The sequence below is a fragment of the Suricata suricatta genome, chromosome 1 (assembly GCF_006229205.1).
Source record: "Suricata suricatta isolate VVHF042 chromosome 1, meerkat_22Aug2017_6uvM2_HiC, whole genome shotgun sequence".
NCBI classification, from domain to species: Eukaryota; Metazoa; Chordata; class Mammalia; order Carnivora; family Herpestidae; genus Suricata; species Suricata suricatta.
The window spans coordinates 93,292,344-93,310,546 of record NC_043700.1 but is presented as its reverse complement, the minus strand read 5'-3'; positions in this window follow the sequence as shown (position 1 = coordinate 93,310,546).

The following is an 18,203-nucleotide window of genomic DNA, read 5'->3' as shown; positions in this document are numbered from 1 at the left end:
GGGTTCACTCCACGTGGATCCAGTGTGTTGTTAAAGTCTGTGAGCCTGAGTTTAGGCCCCGGGAAGCCTAAACTCGTAATAAAGCCTTTTGCTTTTGCATGCGTGAAAACAAAAAAAGTGGGTATAAGATAGGAACAGACCTTACCAAAGAAGATATACAGATACAGGTGACAAAATAAACATATGAAAATACGTTTAACATTATTGTCATCAGAAAATTACAGATTAAAATAAGGAGATTCACACACATTCATTAGAATGGCAAAAATCCTAAACACTGCAGTATCAATAACTGCCAAGAAAGCAGAGCAACGAAGCTCTCATCCATTTCTGAGGGCACCTGAAAATGACACAGTCACCATAGGAGAAAATTTGCCAGTTTTGTACAAATCTAAACAGTCTTGCCATATGATAAAGCACCACTTCTTCTAGATTATTTAGTTTAATGATTTGAAGAGTTTGTCCACTCTAAAACTTGCATGCTTTATGAGTAATTGCCAAAAACTGGAAGCAAATGACAGATAAACTGCTACATTTATACAATGCAATGTTATTTAGCCATTAAAAGTAATCAGCTATTAAGACAGGGAAAACAATGAATGAATCTTCTTATTTACTTTTTAATAAATAATTCAACCAATAAATCAACTCAAATAACGAATTAATTAACTAATTAAGTGGTTAATCAATCAACTAATAATCTTTAATTAGTTAAAATGAATTACATTAATTACTTAACCCAGAGATAAAGAGTTGCCTTATCCTGAGACAGCCAGGCATCTCAGTAACTGATGAAACTTAAATGCATAATTTTAAGTGAAAGAAGTCATTCTGAAAAGGCTACATAATCTCTAATTCTAATGATATGGCCTATGGAAAAGACAAAATTATAAAAATTGCATAAATATTAGTAGTTGTCAGGAGTTTGGTGGGGAGGAGAAGGTTGAAGAATGAAGCACAGGATTATTTTAGGGCAGTTAAAATATTCTAAATGATGCTGTCATGGCAGATACATGAAATTGTATATTTGTAAGAGTCCATAGAACTTTACAACATAAAATATAAATCTTAATATATGTAAACTTCAAAAGAAGGAGATGGACTCTTAGGAGATGGGAGATCCCAAGATGAAATGTAGAATGCTATCAAAGAATCTCACATATTACAAATATATGACACAAATTCAAAGCTGTTGCTGACCTGAGTAACTGGGAAAATGAGTGAAGTTTTCAAGACTAAAGTCAAGAGGGACTATACATTGTCACTATGCTCTAGTTGAAAACCTTGCTTTCTATGAGTATGCAGGGTAGCGATTATGTAACCACTCTATGTATACTGAGATTGATTATTCAAGTCAATGGATAAAATTGGTTGAATCCAGGTTTCTTACTGTTGTATTGGTAGTTTGCAGACAAGCAAGAGAAGGAGGCTGGAATGATCCATTTGGTATTGACTTGGAGTCCTCAAAATAAATGCAGATTTAGTTCTCTGCAGACAGATACTTACATATACAAGTACAGATATCTATAGAATCAGGGGTTAGCATACATACATAAATACATGTCCTTACAGTGTTGGTTGAGAGGACCTGGTATCAATGATATGCAGCTATGTGCATACCTAGCACCCAGATCTCAATTTCTAACACTATTCTCCAATTACATAAACAAAACTCCTTGAAGAGTGACTGATTCTAGTATTTGTGCAGAAAATATACATGATGGACATCATTTAACACCAGAAACTAAGAAAATATCCCACTCACCCCCACATATATGATGCACAAATATGACATATGAGGTATATTAGGCACTGGAAGAGTTCCTAAAGGCCAGGACTGAAACAACTTGAGCAACAACATAAGAAAAGTAGTATTGGATTATAACCCAGTACATAAATGTGTCTTCATGAGTGCATACAGATACAAGTAAGTGAGTGAACGAATGAATGAGAAGAGACAAATTTCTTGTGCAGAATTCCAAATAATGTACATAGATAATATGCCTTCAAGGAGGTGGTAAAGGACTTCCAAGCTTTTTCATATGTGGGCTGCATATGGTGACTTCCTTTCGAGGAAGATAGAAGGGGATAGGGTGGGAAAGAGTAACATTTAATTGGAGAAACATGAAAAAGACTGACTTAGCCGGGAACTTAGGATCAACATGAGGAGTGATAAGTCATGTATCTTTGCTAAGATATGAAAATCGTATTTAATTGATGTGGTCTTCCTCCTCAAACTCTATGTCTAGTGTACTTGTGAGAAAAAAGATCTAATTTCTGGTGAGAGACCTTCCTCAAATTATCTGACCAGTACTCTAAGAACTGTCAAGGATATCAAAGATAAGAAAAATCTGAGAAAGTAGAAAGAACATTAGGTAAAGACTATGGAAATCTGAATACACTATGAATTTTAGTTAGTAATAATATATCTCCACTGGTTCAGTAATTATAACAAATGTAGTATGCTAATGTAAGATGTTACGAAGGGGAAATGGCTGTAAAATTTGGGAACTCTCTGTACTCCCTTCACAATTTTCTGTTCATCTAAAATTGTCTTACAACTTAAACATGTATTTAAACATAATTTAAATCCTTACTCCTCAATGAAACAAAACCAAACAAATTATTTGCCACTTTAAATATGAGACAGGGGCTCTACGTCAATTCATTGTAATAAGAGACTTTGCAAAGCATATTAATGGTTAAAGAGAGTGCTGTTCAAGTCATTCACCCCTCTAATCCAAACTAATTTCTTAAGAATCCAGAACAGACTTTGTCTGGATAGCAAAGCTGTGACCACCTTGGAATGTGGAAACATCTGGATGGTCATTTTCTGTCTTTTTATATTCTGCCTCTAAAAACATCTGACTGAAGATTTCAAGGCAAAACAGCATTAAAACATTCTGAATAAGAACATATTAAAATACTAAAAAGGGAAGAATTCTAATTCTGATGGAGAAAAAGTATTTGTCATCCACATAGCATTAACAATACTTATTACTGAGACCCAATCTTTAATGATAAAAACCACCTTTGTAATTCACGCCTGTAGGTATTTCTTCCATTAGAGAAATCCTCTGAATGCCCTAAATAATTGAGTGTTCGGAAGCCAGCAACTCAAATTGAAGTTAGAAGTATTGTTTGTACAGGTGGCTTGCCCACTGGGAGTCGAAATTCTTCTGTTGTCTGTATCAATTATTCTGAGACTTTGCTTAGCGTCTGGCCGTTTTGTAACAACAGAAGACTCTTTCTGAAAATTGTTGACATAACATTTATCAAATTATCCTAAGAGTGACACTCTGTTTACAAATAAGAGGAATCAGAGGATGGTTAAGCATTAATTAAGTTATAGGATTCTCAGATTTAAACATTTAAAATGGGTCAACTATAATTATTTGTAGTGTGCAGTCTACAAATAATCCTTTCTGAAATACTTTAGTTTCTTTTTAAGTGATAATATTTTAAAACACTTATCTCCAAATTTAGAATTTTAAAATTTTGTTTTCGATTTGTGAAATTTTAGTTGTTGTGAATCTTGAATTCAAACCAACAGGAAAAAAAAATGTGGTGTTTTGAAATGTATATTTGTTGCTTCATTTTAAAGTATTATTAGAAAATTAGGTCATGTACATGCAGAAACATATATAAGACCAATAATTATGAGAGCTTTCTCAATACTTCTTACAAAGAGATTCTTTAAATTTTGACTTTATGGATAAAATTAACCAAAAACAAAAAACCCAGGAAATTAGCAAAAGCTCATCATCTGACCATGGCTTTTACACTGGCCCTTGGATTGTCTACCAGCTGAGTACCCACTGCAGTTCCATTCTGACAACTCTGAACTTGTTTGTGATCAATAATAATTATGATCTTATCTAATTACTATTAATAATATTAATATTTTGTTATTTGGGTGTATTATCAATAATTAAATATGTATTTTCAAATTTGAAAGTGTTCTTGGTATAACTTGAAGGGAAAATGTCATTTTGTAAATTTATGTTGAAATTAAGTCATTTTAAGTATACATGCACTTTGTTACAAAAGAAAAAATATTGTTATATTTGATGATTGTGATACTGTGAATTTTGTTATAAAAATTTAAGAGCTTTAAAATAGATAAGTAGAGAAGTTTGTAAATGTTTATTTATTTATTTATTTTGAGAGAGTGTGCATGTGAGCACAAGTGGGAGAGGGACAGAGAGCTAGAGGGAGAGAGAGAGAATCTCAAGCAGGATCCATGCTCAGTATGAAGCCCAATGTGGGGTTTGATCTACAACCAAGAGATCATGATCTGAGCTGAAATCAAGAGTTAAATATTCAACTGAGTTAGCCACCCAGGAGCCCTGACAAGTAATTTAGTGATTAATATGATGATAGTGTATTCACTTTAAAATTAGGAGGATATCTCAATCTTTGTGAGCCATTAAATGTTTCTGTTTCAAAATGGTATATTACCAAATATGTTTTATCATAAAGTCAATCTTTTAGAATTGATCTATTAGCATTATTGATGGAAAAATAACCTTTGAAGTATGCTTTTAATACTTTGTCATTGAATATTTTTTAGGTCCTGATTCTCTCAAGAACAATCTGATTCAGAACTCCTAACATATTGTGAGGGCTAATTTAAGGAAAATATGAAATTTAATTCCTCAAAAATTCATGAAGAGAAAAAAATGCAAAACCACAAATAACAAATATTGATTTTTAACATTTAACATTCCATTTGATCAAACTGTTGCTTTGGAGCACATCCATGAATAGTGTCAGGTACTATCTTAAGTGCTTTACATTTATTTTTTAAGTTTATTTAATTTGTGAGAGACAGCACACATGCATGAGCTCATGAGTGCAGTAGGGGCAGAAAGAGAAGGAAAGAGAGAATCCCAAGCAGGCTCCACACTGTCAGCACAGGGCCCGACATGGGGCTCAATATCACAAACTGTGAGATCATGACCTGAGCTGAGATCAAGAGTCAGACTCTTTGACTGAGTCACCTACACTGATTAATGTAATAGAATCTCAAATAGCTCTGTATTAGAAATGATCGAAAAGTGGGTCATAGACACATGCAAGGATGCTCAGCATCACTCATCCTCAGGGAAATATATATCAAAACCACAATAAAATATCACCTCACACCTGTCAGAATGACTAAAGTTAACAACACAAGAAACAGTTAGTGTTGGTGATAACGTAGAGAAAGGAGAACACTCTTGCTCTATTGCTGGGAATACAAAGTGGTGCAACCACTCTGAAAAACAGTATAGAATTTCCTTAAAAAGTTAAAAATATAACTGCCTTACAACCCAGTAATTGTACTACTAGGAATTTACCCAAAGAGTAAAAAAATACAGATTCGAAGGGTTACCTGTACTCTTGTGTTTATAGCAATATTATCAACAATAGCCAAATTCAAAAATAGCCAAACAATAGCCAAACTGAGAGAGCCCAAATGTCCATCAACTGATGAATGGATTAAAAAGAAATGGTATAGGGGCGTTTGGGTGGCTCAGTTGGTTAAGCGTCCGACTTCGGCTCATGTGGTGATCTCACAGTTCATGGGTTGGAGCCCTGCATCGGACTCTGTGCTGACAGCTAGCTCTGAGCCTGGAGGCTGCTTCAGATTCTGTACCTCCCTCTCTCTCTGACCCTCCCCTGCTCGCACTGTCTCTTTCTGTCTCTCAAAAATAAATAAAAAACATTTAAAAATTAAAAAAAAAGAAGTGGTATATATATGCAGTGGAATATTAACCATTTAAAAGAGTGATATCTTGCCATTTACAAGAATGTGGATGAAGCTAGGGTATATTATGCTAAGTGAAATAAGTCAGTCAGAGAAAGACAATGATTTCACTTTTATGTGGAATTTAAGAATCAAAACATAATATGGGAAGGGGGGAAAAAGAGAGAGGGAAACAAACCATAAGAGACTCTATAAGAGAGAACAAATTGAGGGTTGATGGAGGGAGGGGGGTGGGGTAATGGACTAGATGGGCTAAGGGTACTAAGGAGGAATTTGTGTTGAACACTTGGTGTTAAATGTAAGTGATGAATCACTAAATTCTACTACTGAAACCAATATTACACACTATGTTAACTAACTAGAATTTAAATAAATTTTTAAATAAATAAATAAATAAATAAAGGTCATAGAAGTGTAAGGTTGCCATAGAACAGATTAAAAGTATGTCAATGGTTAGCTCAAAACCTCAGAGTCAACATAGACTCAACATACAGTCTTCAGACATCCAAAAAATATTGATTACAAAGGATATGAATTTCTCCAGAAATACATGACAATTTGAAAATATTAACATTATTAAAGAAACAGCTGCTCAATTAGTTGAGGGTTTGGGTTAGGATGAGGATTGCTAAACCAGGGAAACATAGAAAGAAGAGAGGTCAGAGGCAAAAGGTGGAGGTCATTACCCACCTAAGTACTGAGGCTGAGAAGTGATCTACTAGTGATTCTACTAGGAAGTCTCCGAATCATTTATCTAACTTTGGGCTTTTGATGGTCAGTTAGCATTTACCTTCAGGGGCACAAGCTTCCATCTCAGTTACATGTCTGTACTTGGGGAACTTCTACTCTTCCTCTAATAATTATACAAAAGAGGGATGCCTGGGTGGCTCAGTCAGTTAAGCCTCTAACTTCGGCTCAGGTCATGATCTCACGGCTTGTGAATTCAAGCCTCATGTTGGGCTCTCTTCTGACAACTCAGAGCCTGGCGCCTGCTTCAGATTCCGTGTCTCCCTCGCTCTCTGTCCCTCCTCTGCTTGCATTCTATTGCTTTCACAAAAATAAATAAACATTAAAAAAATTTTAAAAAAATAATAATAATTACACAAAAGAAAGAAGATTAACTCCAAAAGTAAGCATTCAGAAATACCACATTGAGGAAGAGAAGGAGAGGGAAATATATCCTTTGGGTGCTCCAATCAGGCACACATACCCTCTGCCAGAGGGAAGGGTGGTCCCCCGGTCAGAGAGGTTGTGCTGCAGGTGAGCCCACATAAGACTTATAAATCAATTTTTATTTTATTATTTATTTAGTTTTAAATTTTTAAATGTTTATTTTTGTGAAAGAGAGAGAGACAGAGTGTGAGCGGGGAGGGAGAGATGAGGGAGGGGGAGTAGAGAGAGAGACACACACAAAATCTGAAGCTGGCTCCAGGCTCTGAGCTGTCATCACAGAGCCCCACACGGGGCTCGAACTCACTAACTGTGAGATCATGACCTGAGCCGAAGTAGGATGCTTAATTGACTGAGCCACCCAGGTGTTCCTAAATTGATTTTTAAATTAAGAATCCAAAGTGCTATATTTTTAATTTCTTGGAATCTGAAGGCATCAGAGTGCTCTCTCATTGGATTGGCAGCTGAGTTGGTATGAAGAGAATAGTCAAAGTGCAAGGTTGCATTGGTACAAAAAAGTACTGACCCAGTATCACACAGCATAGGAGGAGATTCCTCTCACCTAATTCTTATTCTGAAACCATGCTCTCAAAGCAAGCTGATGAATACAGTGTAGCTTCCCCAAAGGAGTATCAACAGGGAGAGAATGTTCTGGCCAGAAGACTCAAGTTCCTGGTCCCCTCATTGTAAATTAATAAATCAGGGCTTTGATTTTTAAAATAAGTCTCTTGAGCTTATTTAATATCACTAGGCCCCTTAGCAATAGACAACTAGATTTCAGAGTCTGGAAAGGCTGAAGGCCAGACTGAGAGCCAGGCAAATCTACCAAGGTAATGAGACTCTAAGAGGTCTGTTGGAAGGCAGCCTGCTGGCATTCCCCAGCAACACTCCTTCTTCATGGCTGAGCCAAGTCTGATCATTTTTCCAAGGTGAACTCTGCAATGGGTACTTTGTAGTAATAGAAAATTAAAATAATACTGTTCATTTGTGCAACTTGCTGTGGTTCACAACATGTTTTGTGAAGTTGATCACATTTATAGAGCAGTTTTTTGGCATATTTGTTATTCCATTCACTTTACAGATGAAGAAAAGAAAACTCAAGTGGATATCAGGTGCCCTACAATTGCTTCCATATTAGATTTTCAAGCAAGAGGTGTTCCTGATGCTGCTCTGTTTATGGATTTAAAGGTTGGCTACACAGGTGTATTCATTTTGTAAAATTCATCAAGCTATACAGTTATGAAATTTTAATTTTTGTGTTGAAAATTACCTTCAAAAAATTAGTAAATGTTTAACTAACAATGGCTAGGAAAGAAAAAAATACCAATGTTTCTGTTGTTGTTTGTTTTAATATATATACTTAAAGTTATTTAAATTATTAACCTTAAGAGTCAATAAGCTTACCAGCACATTTTCAGCTAAAATTGATCTAATTTATCAATCCCTTCCTTCTAAGTGAGTTTTAAAACTCTATATAATGGTGCCACCAAATTATAGGTTCTTGGCTATTTAAAGATTAATAATGAAGAGAGGAAAAAAACGAATATGGTATTGGACCTACTAGTACATATTTAAAGAATGTGATAAACCTTATGAATAAACAAGGATCATAAATCACATTAAAATTCTTAGGATTCCATTGTACAGGACAAATTATATGTAGAAGTGATAAATGAATTATTCACAGAAATATTTTTGAGTTAGATGACCTTGCAGATTAAGTCTTGTATGTGGGGATGGGTAAGGAGATGGGGAGAGTGAGATAGAGCAGTTAATTGAATACATATGTGACTGAATTAGACTAGAAGGGAAGTACATAGAGTTTGATAGGAAGATCAATTCACATGCCCACTTCCCGTGTTTGAAGTGTCTCACAAAGGAGAATTATAAATCCTCTCACAGTTTCCATTTCATTTGTAAAGACTAGTGTGGAAACACCCTACATGAGAGGTGATTTGGCCTCAGATATTGGAAACTATAAATGTGTCTGCTGGGTCTTTTTAAAGTAACCAATGAATACCAGGCTCTGAATGTGGGAGAAAGTAGGACTCCATCGGGAAATCAGGAGGTATTCTACACAAAGACACAAAGGATCACTAAATCTGCTCTAATAATTACATAAAGTCTTAAAAAATAAACAAGTAAACACACTGCATTTTTTAAAGAGTCAGAGAGTAGGAAGGGTTCTCTGAGGAAGTAACATTTTGGACAATACAAAATAAGTAAGACTTAGCAATTGAATAAAGGGCGAGACTACATTTCACACCCATTAGTAAGATGTGGAGCTCCCCCCAAAGCAAGTTCATTTTAAAGAGATAAACCCTTGGTTACAAAGAAGCAGGTTATGAATACAACTCTCAATGAAAAGCAACCCCTTGTAAAATGTCTAAGCTTTTGGATACATTCGCTTTGGTGGCTCTCAGATAAAACACATTTTTAAAACTTTGCTCCTTCCGCCATCTGAAGTTTAGAGAAATGGATTTTCTCTCAGTCACAGATGCCTTTGTGGCCATCCTACAAAGCACAGACAGAGCTCCCTGTATGAGTTTCTAGGAAATGAAAGTGATTTTTCCAGCACAGTGACAATGCTACACTTGAAAAAAACAATACCATCCAAAGCTAACAGAATGAACTCTGTGGCTCTTCAAGAAGCCCAGTTGGGAAAGCCCACTGAACCCACCTACTCTTTGACCCTGGTCCCTGATTCTCTGATTTATTTTTCTTTCCTTTTCTTTTTTTTATTTTTTAAATGTTTATTTATTTTTGAGAGAGAGAGAGACAAAGTACAAGTGGAGAGAGAGGGAACCTGAAGCAGGCTCCAGGCTCTGAGCCGTGAACTGTTGGATCATGACCTGAGTCGAAGTCGGACTCTTAACCTACTGAGCCACCTAGGTGCCCCTGAGTTATTTTTCTAACCTAGAAGTGTCCTAACAATCTCAGGAGTAAGTTTATCTGGCCTGGGTTTCACAATACTGGCAGAAAATGTGTTTTGTTTGTTTGTTTGTTTGTCTATCTGTTTTTGCCTCCTGTTCATCTGACAACTGTAAGCAATTAAAATTGTCCCACCCCTCCCCCTTATATTCTAATGGTATGAAAGCTATGAAAATGGGTAAGGAAGAGACTCATGGACAGTAGTTTCTAGGCCAGAAAACTTCCACTCGGTATTCTTATTCCTTAGTTCAAACTTTGCAGCCCTAATTTGAGTCATTACACCAATCAGTAAATACTAATCTTCTTACATTAGTACTTGGACAAAATATTGTAGACAATACAGAGACAAGATAGTAAAATTGTATGACCAAATATTTATTATTTTAGCGGCACATACAAAAAGAACATATAATCCTGAAAAAGGAGATGGTAACAAAAGTATTCAAGGTATTACTAGCAACCGAATAAGGAACATCCTTCATCTGAACCCAGATCAGAGAGGAGAATCCTAAAATAGAGAGCAACAGTTTCTAAGTGGGTCACTTAGAGGGAATTAAAAGAAAAAATTCCTTCTTCCCAAATGTACACTAGGAAAGGATGACTTTTGAATTACCTGGATTTATGTTTCTTTGGTTATTTCACATGTTCTTTCTCTAACTCTCTATCTGAAATATGACCTTCATCAATGCTAATAACTTGTTGGGAATGTTTCATTATTCATTTGTCATTGTTACAATGTTGAGACCAAAAAAATATAGAACAATGTTTTTTTATATAATATATTCAAAATGGAAACACTATTAGCAAGTAGAAAAATTGTCTTATATGCTTTTTATGCCAGGATACTCTATATACCAAAAACTTCTTAAAATGGTATTATAAGTTTCATGGCTATCTCATCAAGAGGCAGAATTTATTTCCTCATTCATTAAATCTGAGCTGGATTGTTTTTGTTGACACACTGCGGAGGAAATTACAGAGTGCTAGTTCCTACTCCATGCCTCAGGAAATATTGCACGTTCCCATTCACTCTTTCGGATCCCCACCACCATCATGAGGACAGGCCCAAGGTCATCTGCTTGAGGACAAGAGGACAATAGCCTCTGAAGTAGAGAAAGATCTGGCTAGCTTTCATGAAATCTGAAAGATAAAAAAACAAAAGAAAACAAAAACAAAAACAAAATTGTTTCTCATCTTCTGTCTTCCCAACCAGTAAGAGTTCCAACATAAAACAAATTCTGAGGACAAGATCAAATCAAGTTTATTATTATAAGAGCTTTTATTGAGACCTAGGTCAGTTCCCTGGATATCCTTTCAGCTAGATAAAAGGGTTTCTTTGTTTATTTGTTTGTTTTTTAAGTTTATTTATTTATTTATTTCAATTTTTAAATGTTTTATTTATTTTTGATACAGAGAGAGACAGAGCATGAGAAGGGGAGGGGCAGAGAGAGAAGGAGACACAGAACTGGAAGCAGGCTCCAGGCTCTGAGCTAGCCGTCAGCATAGAGCCTGACGTGGGGCTCGAACCCACAAATGTGAGATCTGACCTGAGCCGAAGTCGGAGGCCCAACCGACTGAGCCACCCAGAGGCCCCTAAGTTTATTTATTTTGAGAGAGAGAGAGAGAGAGAGCACGAGTAGGGGAGAAGCAGAGAGAGAGGGAGAGAGAGAATCTCAGGCAGGCTCCATGTTGACAGCCCAATGCAGGGCTTGATCCTATGAATCATGACCTGAGTGGAAACCAGGAATCAGACACTTAACCAACTGAGCCATGCAAGTGCCCTTAGATAAAAGGATTTCTAAGAAACTTAAGGGTCTTATCCAGTAACCTTCTGACATGGCCAAAGCAGCTATGAGGAAGTCTACAGAGAGGTAAGTATCTCATGAATAAGTGTGTATTTGGCCATTAGAACAGGCTTGAGTCAGATGCAGAAGAAACTTAGAAGTTTTTAAGTTGTACTTTCAAAAGAGCTTCATTCTCTTGAATCCTGCTCAGTTAGCAGATGAACAAGCCTAACCCAACAGGGAGAGGAGCAAGAAACCCCAATCAGCATCCAGCAAAGGATTAGAAGCAGAGCTGCTGAGGTGATTCACAGAAAATCACAGATGAGGAGGGAGCTGGGCCTAGACTGAACGGCCTGCTGACTGGCTGTCTCAATATGAGCAACAATACTTAGCTCGTGACCACCACACTATGGGATGATGTGCTGTACAGGAATGGGTAGCTGATCCAGACGGCCTCATTATTCATTTGTGTATGTCAGCATTTCGGTTCAGGGGGAGCTTAACTTGAAAAGCAAACTGTATTGAACTATTTCCTATGGCAAAATGTATTTAGAATATATAGATATTTAAATATATTTAAAAGATCATAAATATATATGAAGAATAATAGTGACTACAAATAAAATTTGTATATGGTGTGTATAATAATTATTTTTAGTTTCTTAAAATGAAGGGATAGCTTTGTCTTCACTAACTATGTGTATTTGACATCTAATCCAGTGGAATCAGTAAGGTTCATCAGGGAAATTAGACCAAGCATGGAGTGTATAGGTTTTCAGGTCATGAAACTTGAATTCTTATTGAATTTATATAATTATTTTCATTATTGAATTACAGTTCTCTGAGTGCCTTTGGATGTTAATGCCATTATGCTTTGCTTATTTATTTTCATCCTAAAATATAGAGACCAAAAAAAAAAAAAAGAAAGATCCCAAATGTAACCATTTTGATGTATAAAAGTAGGTAAGCCATCCACTGAAAGAAAAGTCCTTTCTCTGAGGAGGGTAAACTGAATGTTCAGGCTGTATGATTTCAGCAGCTCTGTTAGGTACGGCTCACAGTTTTCACACACATTGTAAAAAGCAACATTTTCAGACACTATAAATTTTGTAGTTTAATGTGTGAAAAGAAAATCCGGATTGACTCAACAGCAGGTCAATTAAACAATCCCTAATTGAACCTGAGTCCTTTTTTTAGGCTTATTTTCACTGCTGATGGGAGAGAAGAGGGAAACTTATATTCCATTTGCTCATAAAATATCCAGCTCAAGAATATCATTGTCTATACTTGTGGGTCCTTTAAAATCACTGTCAACATCCAGAAGAGGGAGTGGAACTTTCTTAGATATTTGGTTAGCCTCTGGGTTTCTGTAATATTTAAACTGTTCTCTAAAATAAGCAGAACCAATGAAAATGAAAAAGAATTTGTTTAAAAGATCAAACTGGAAAAAGTGACCAGGAAACCCCTCTGGTCATTTTTTTTTTTTTTTAATTCTATGTTCTTCTAACCATCTTTTATAGGCCATTTGAGAGACGAAAGAAAGGATGTTAAGGTCCTGGAGATATTGTAGCTACATTAGCAAAATACCAGAACACATGTAAAAGACTTGTAAAGGATTTGGCACCACAAATCTGACATATAAACTGTGCTACAATTGTCTTCATTTCCTCTGGTCTGTGACTCATTCTTAGTTTCTCATTCTGATGAGAGAAATGATGACCTGAAGGAAAATTAGAAAACATTTTAACGTGGACATTTTCTACACTTCAAAATAATTGTGTTGGCTGAAATTTAAACATGAGAACATAAGCACACCGTATCGTCACTGGCTTTACTAAATATAGTCCTTTTTTATGGCCCACATCACCTCATACCTTGATTGTGATTTTACATAGTACTATGTAATCTTTCCTGCAATATGGAGAATAACAAGAACTAAAGATTAAAAGATATTATGTCAAGGAATATTCAGCTGGTAATTGTGAGGAAAGTGGAAATATTGACTGAGATCACCGAGTATTAATGGTTATTGGAAGATGTACTGCCTGATCGGTGTTCTGTGTGAATGAGATAAAAACTGATTATTGTGAATGTCCGGTATATTCCGGCATACCCAGTGTTTGTCACCGTTAGAAAAGTGTATTGAAAAAATATGTCATGTAAAATTGTGAGGAACCATTAAGTTGGAAACTAGAAACTCTAATTGATTCCAAAATATTCTAAACAATTACAAATAGAATGTAAGAAACTAAGAGAATTAGCAGGAAAAGAATTGAGGTATGAATTTTGCTTTTGCAAAGTGGAAACATAATAAAAAAATATCCCTACATCAAGAATTTTAAATGGGATAATTAACTCTGTTACCCTCGAAAGTACTCTACGGTCTACTTTCACCCAGCGCTAGTTAGGTAAGTATCTTAGTATCAAAAAAGGCAGTTCTAGAATATTGAGTAGATCAGTTTCTATACATTTATAATTTACTATTATTATTTAGTAGTGTGTGAAAAATGGGAAATAATTTCTTGGAGACAGTTTTACAACTAGTGGAGGATTATATTTTGAACAAAGTGCCAAATTTAATGCATTTTATGCATCACAAACCAAGTTGTATTTTTCCACAATTATTCTTAAGAAATTGTTTTTTAATGTTTTTTCAAATCTCTCAAATTCCTAGGTGCTTATTTAGTTTTTATAAATAAAAAATTACCACTCAGGGAAGACACACCAGCCTAAAATGCCTCATATTTTTGCTAGTTTCTAAATATTTATAGAAATTTATATTTAAATATTTGTATAAATTTAAAGTATAAAGATATTCATATTTTAGATATATATTTAGATTTTATAGACATCATCTGAAATAGTCATAAAAAAGTAATGAAATAAGGCACTTGGGTGGTTCAAACAGTTAAGCTTCTGACTTCGGTTCAGGTTATGATCTCATGGTTCATGGATTTGAACCCTGCGTTAGGCTCTGTGCGGACAGCTCAGAGCTTGGAGCCTGCTTCAGATTCTGTGTCTCTCCCCCTGTCTCTGCCCTTCCCCTGCTCATTCGCTCTCTTTCTCTCTCAAAAATAAATAAACATTAAGAAATGTAATAAAACAAATTTAATACTGACATAGTAATTATTGAGTGTTAAATATTGCAAAGAAGAAGACTTTTACCAGTTATTTTATTTTTTTTAGTTTATTTTTTAAAGTTTATTTCTTTTTGAAAGAGAAAAGTGGGGAAAGGTAGAGAGAGAGGGAATCCCAAGCTGGCTCTGTGCCCACCTAGGTGCGCTTTACTTATTTTATTTTATTTTAATTTTAAAGCTTATTTATTTATTTTAAAAGAAAAAACAGCACAAGTCAGGAAGGAGCAGAGACAGAGGGAGAGAGAGAATTGCAAGCATGCTCTACACTATAAACACAGAGCCTGACATGGCCTTGAACCCATGAACCCACAAACTGCAAAGATCATGACCTGAGCCCAAATCTGATGTTTAACGGACTGAGCTACCCAGGCATCCCTTTGCCAGTTATTTTAAAAGCAATGTAGTAAAAAGGTGGTGGATTCCATAAATATAAGTGGTTATTTGTGGCATGGGATAAATATTTTAAACAACATGCACATGTTTTAAAAATTATCATATCCCAAACATTTTAGAAATAAGCGACAACATGGTACACTAAGAAATTGTGTTGTATATTCCATAAAGAGGCTTCAGAGATGACAGTAGCCTATAAGAATGATAGAGGTCAAAATTTGAATAGGTGAATTCATACAATGCAAAAATAGGAAAAATGCCATTTTGTAATTTAATGTATTATTTTATATAAGACATAATAAAATTTGTAAAATAAATTAGTAAATTTCAAATTTTCTTCTTAGTTCTTCTTTTTGGGGAAATGAATAATGGTTGTAGCTTGATTTTTGGAATAAACAGTATTGTTAAAATGCTTTAGTGATTATGGCCACAATATTGTAAAGTAGAATGTGGTGGGAATTAAATTTAGAAAATAGTGTTGAAATGAAAAATGACTTTGATATTCCAGGAAGTAGACAGAAAATGGAAAATGCAACTTTTCTTAGTTAAGAAAAGTGATTTCCAGAAATAAAGATGAGGGAAAGTTGGACTCAGTTGAGGATAGTGTAAAAATGATCTTAGGGACAAAAGGTTAGCAAAACTACTATGAGTCATTGTGATGTTTTTATCATGAAAAATAGAATTTAAGGCTTGGCATTTAGTTTTGCTTTATCCCCCTAAGTAAATGTTACTTTTTTGTTTTGGGTCATCACTTTGAAAATCTGGTAAGAGTTAAGATCCTCTTCCCTAAAATATTTACATAAACACATCATTTAGCTAATAAATTCTGGGAGGTTATAGGCCCAAGATATGAACTGCTTTTTTCTTTCAAGTAATTAACATTCACCGGGAAGCAAGGTACCTTGTCTCACAACCAGGCATATTAATTTCCACTTGCCACTGAAAACTAAGAAGCAACGGGGGCACCGGGGTGGCTCAGTTGTTTAAGTGTCCGACTTCAGCTCAGGTTATGATCTCAGGGATCCTGAGTTCGAGCCCTGCATCGAGCCCTGTGCTGACAGCTTGGAATCTGGAACCTGCTTCGGATTCTGTCTCCGTCTCACTGCCCAGGCTCTGCTCACACTCTCTCTCTCTTTCCCTCTCAAATATAACAGAAAACAGAAAAAATTTTTAAAGAGGTGATCTCTCTTTAAACAAAAAACTGAAAAGCAAGGATGCTAGTACAGACTTTTCTAAACAAACAAAAAATTGCCTTTAATTAAACAATCAATATGAATTCTAATTATATTCTTAAATAGGGTTTTGGAAAATACAATATTTAAGATAGATTTTCAAAAACTTAAATACTGGAATAAACTCAACCTTAAGATTACCAATTCCCTCTCTCTCTTTTTAAAAATCTTTTTTTTTTTTTAAGCATTAACTTCTGGTGCCCTTCCGTTGGGTTTACAATATTACTGTCCTCTTTTTGGCCAAACTAAAGACCAGGGAGAAGGGCCTGTGTATTAACCGCTGTAACCCCAGTAACTATAGCAACTAAACAAGCTTCTGATAAGTGCTTGTCACCTTCAAACACATGTGAGGTTGCAAACAACTGCAGCTGTTGCAGCAACTCTGACACCAGGACGGAGGCTCATAGCCTTGGCATTCAAAGCCTTCCCTTCACGTGCACTGAGAGTCTAAGGCTGCAGACAGCCGTCTTCCTCCATATTGCTGCTATTCCGGGGATTGGTTTCCATTAGTCACAAAAAAACAATAGTATTCATGTTTCTTGGTCCTATTTGGAATCACCTTCCGGAGTCCACCTTAAAATCTCCGTGTGGTTTCCTGAGCCTCTTATCATCCATAGAGCAAGCCTAAATCAGTATTAAGACACTTTTAATTGTCTTTGATAAGCTGAGTTGTACTTCCGCTAACAGAATTCTTAGAGCAAACAGTTCTGTCACTTTATATAGTATTGAAAGTATATCTTAAAATAATGTATGTATGTAGAATAAACTCTGTGCAGTTAGAAAACAGTAATGTGATCTAAAAAGAATGTAACCTTGTGCCAGGAAATATGCTGAGCATTTTAGAACACTATCTCATTGAATCCACCTAATAACCCTATGAAATAACATAGGTTAAGTAACTTGCTTAAAAATCACACATGTAACTAAAAGAAGAAGGGCTCCCTGAGTCATGTCTATTTTACTGGAAAGTCCCTAATTTCAATTGCAATGATTTATGCCCTTAGGATAAAAAAGATAGTATCAAGGAGAATTGGGAAAAAACCTTTTACTCTACTTAGTAAGACTTTCATTCATATAAAGCTCTGCCTCAGATTCTAAAGTTTGCACAAGATGAAAATATTTTTGAAAAGGCCACAATGAGAGAATCAAAAAGTAGCATTTGGGAACATGCTTGTGAAGGCACGTGTATGAAGGGCTAAGCAGAAATTTGAGAGCAAAATGTTAGTGTTGTTTTTTAATGTACTTATTTGAATAAGTAAATTTACTCATGTCCCCAGATTATCTTTCTTTAAACATTTTTAATGATGGGCGCCTGCATGGCTCAGTCAGTTAAGCATGTGACTCTTGATTTTGTCTCTGGTTATGATCTTGCAGTTCCTTAGCTTAAGCCCTGCATGGGGCTCTGTGCTGACAGTACAGAGCTTGTTTGGGATTCTCTCCCTCTCTCTCTGCCCCTTCCTGCTCATGCTCGCTCTCTCTCTCTCTCTCTCTCTCTCTCAATATAAATAAACTTAAAAAAATAAAAATAAAAAATTTTCATGACTGAGTCTGATCTTCAGTAGTGCAACTAATTGCAATTAATTTGTGAGGATTGTGGAACTATCAACATGAGGAGAAACTTTTGAAACGTTTAAACATAAACAAAGGAACACAATAGAATATTTGGTACTCTTATGCCTGTATGATTAAAGAGCTGATCTGAAATAATGTCCTTAAGTGGGTATTTTGTTCGGTGTCTCAAACATTCTCACATTTCCTCACTTCCACTTCTGCATGTTGCCTTCTTCCGTTTCACCCACCAGGG